Consider the following 3681-nt stretch of genomic DNA (forward strand, 5'->3'; position numbering starts at 1 on the left):
TTAAGATCGTATATGATTTGCTGAGTAAAGGATACAAGAATATCTATCGAAATTTATATGTTCCTTTTGCCCTACTGGGAAAAGTGATATCTTTGGGCCCCTCGACGATTTTTTGTCGATATCTGAAGTGCTTGATAGAGCCCAAACTGAATTCTTGTATTCAATTAGTAGTTTGAACTCACTTATCATAAATCAATAAATCAGGAAACAGAATATTGGGTTATCATATTAAGTCTAATCCATGTCTCATGTCCATACGATATCTTGTAGAACGGAGGAATATTTGATCACTTATGTAAAGGACAAATATCTAATCGGATTAGAGTTTTGAAGTTGCATTAGAAAGCACTCTTTCCTATTTTAATTTAGAAATTATACATGTAAATTAGTTTTAGACTTATCATAGTTGGAGACTGTTGGATTAAGTGACTAAGCCAATAACTCAATTAGTACAATCTTGAATTATTAGCAAAGTCCTTTTGTGTTGCCCTCTACCCTAGTGACTGAATGGATTGCATTTTGGAGAGAGATGTTGATTTATTAATTTATTATATGATTAATAATTTAATTAGAAATAAAAAATAAATAGTTTATTAATATGTTATGAAAATAATATATTAATTAGAAATAATATTGTTTAATTAAAAAGTAATCAGAAATTAATTGGAATTAATTTTGGGATTAATTAGATTAATTTAAAGTGAAAGTACTAAAGGTGCGAATGTTTAAATATTTAACATTTACCAATTCTAGGATCTCCCATGAGGAGGTAGGGATGAATTCTAGATGGTTAAAGATCTTTTCTTGGCAATTAAGGAAGCATACGAATCCTTAGGGAGTAATAAAATGGATAAAGGTTTATCTACGGAAACCTGCCTCATCCTTATCACCAATATAAACCTCCTTGGGTTATGAATTTTGAATTAATGATATGTGTATATTTAGTGTGTATTAAGTATAGTTTTTTATTCATATATTAGCTAAATTATCGCATATTATGGACAAAAGGTACTTAAAAGTGTTAAATTATGTTTTTCAGTCCAAAGATGAAGCTCGGAAGCAAAAAGAAGCAGGAGAAGCGGTTACGAGCTAGAGAATGGAATGAAGAAGAAAAACACTAAAAAAAGGCACCTACTCGTCGAGTCAGATAGCCTACTCGATGAGTCCGATCGAGGAATAAGAAAGATAATGACTCGGAATTCCAGATAGTTATCGCAATACGGGGAATGTGAGAGGGACTCGACGAGTCACCACTTGACTCGACGAGTCAGTTCGCTTATTTAAAGATAACTCCACAGATCGATTAGAGGGAGTTGTGGGACGATTCAGAACTGTTTTGCTGCGATTAAGAAGCCAGAAGAACCCTAGAAGTCGACAAAGAAAGCTAGAATTCAATTCCGGGAGTAATTAAGGCACAATTCCATCATTCTACTTATTCTTTTGTTTTATCAACATGATTAAGCAACTTGACTTTGTTTGTTTGCTGTTATTTACTTTAATTATGAACTAAAATCTTTAGACTTCTGTTTAGGGATACAAAGTTGACAATATGGTTTGATTGATTGGTGGGATTAATTCCAAGTTGGTGAATTTTTGTTATTTTAGCTTGCTAAAGAACCTTGTGTGTGAATAATAATTAATTTTCTATTAATAGGAAGATAATTGATTAGCATGAACATCTATTCATTATCAACCTCATATGATATGTGACCACTATACTATATGTCTAGGATTAACGAATATGAAACTAGAATTAATAAGAAAATTGAGTAAATTCATGTGCAAGCTTGTAAGATGACCATCAAACAAGAGGTTAATTAAACATAATAAATTAATTAGCTATTGCAAGTCTAACTTAACCCGAATAATTAATCTAGTAAATATAATTAAATTAAGCAATTGGCCACTGTTTGAGTTAGTTTATTTGCTAAGGATTAGGGTAGTGAACATGAACCTAATCACTTGAATCGGTAACCAACGAAAGAATTAATCCATTGCACTATTACCTTGAAATCAACCATAGAGTTAACCAAGTTGAACTAAACAGAAGTTCCTTTCCAATTATTGAATCTAGTTAAGTTGTTATTTTCTAGTCTTAAATTAGTCATAGTTAGTAAGTTTCTAGTCTTGTAAAACTAGAGAAAAACCCCTTTTTCTTAATCAACTTAGATAGAATTAGTTTTTTAGTTTAATTTTCCATTCCCTGTGTTCGATACCCTGCTTATTTAGCTATACCACAATTGATAGGTTCACTGCCTTTTGTGTGTTATTTGATAATTAAAGTAGGTATAAAACTAAGTGAGTTTTACACATATCAAAATACCCCACACTTTTCTTTTGCTTGCCCCCAAGCAAAACAGAATTTTAACACATTAGAATTATGTATGATAACTCCAATCTAACCCAGCCATTATGCCAAGACCGCAACGCATGCATTTGTGTCTAAAATTTTTCCTAAAGAACCCCCCATACTCCAAATACTCACAATCCTCATAAACATTCGCCCACTCACCCCGAACTATGCTCATTTTATGCAACCCTCCGAATCCATCCTCAGAAAACCTCTTTACCCTTAAGGTATTTTTAATTGAGCAACCCAAGCATACATATTCTAGAATTACAACTTTTCGATACCACTATGGAGCTCTTTCAATTCTTCACTTCCTTGATAATTTGATCTTGAATATCTTTGAATTCACCAACTTGTATTGATTTTTGGTATCTTCAACTTTTTTTGATTTCTTGGAATTTTGATCTTTAGATCTTCACTTCATTTGCTCCAAAATTCTTACAACTTTTCTTGTAATTCTCTCTTTTTTTTACATGTATACCTCACTTTTGTCACTCAAATCCCTACATGCTTAAGCAGGGGCGCTCACTCTCAACCTTTATTGGCTAACGATAAAAATTTTCCTGGATACATTTCAGGTTTAGGCTGCTAAACATATTGCATCCCTCAGGCTGAGCAACGTCGTGTTTTTGTCTCATGATTTCACTGAAATAAGGAAGCCACAAATGCACTAGAACGTATATAGGCTCAACTAAACATTTCGGTCTTCATGCAATTATCAACACAATTCTAACATGGAATCCTAATTTCTTTACCAAAATTCTCTAATTAAGTCCTAAATAATACTTTTGGTATGCAATTTTTTTAAAATTGACTATTATGTAACCAACCCCCTACCCCACACTTATGTGATGCAATGCCCTCATTGCATATTATGCATAAAAAACATAAAAAAAACTAAAGAGGGAATTGGAACAAACTCCCCTAGGATCGCAGTGGATAGGTTGATCACTTTGATTTCAGCTCCAACTTCAATTAACTTTAGACATGGTAACATCTCATCCATGCCTTGGTTGTCTCATGTCGTGTGGGTCGCTCCAAATACGCATAAATCGGTGTAAGATCTTCAAGAATGGATATGGAAGAATAAGTGAGCAAGTGGTACAAGTAGCAGCATCAAATCAGCAGTCCGTCGGTATAAAAAATGAATGACTCGTCGAGTCATATGGTCGACTCGTCGAGTACTAGCGCGCCTTCTCAAAATATGTGGAAATACAAGGCGACTCGTCGAGTCAGTTAAGTGCACTCGACGAGTAGGCCACTGAACGAAAAAAATTGGTATTTTGGAACTGTCTCAGCCTCTAAAAACTTCTCTAACTGTTCCTCATGTT

This window comes from Lactuca saligna, chromosome 5, assembly GCF_052625555.1.
Source record: "Lactuca saligna cultivar CGN05327 chromosome 5, ASM5262555v1, whole genome shotgun sequence".
NCBI lineage: Eukaryota > Viridiplantae > Streptophyta > Magnoliopsida > Asterales > Asteraceae > Lactuca > Lactuca saligna.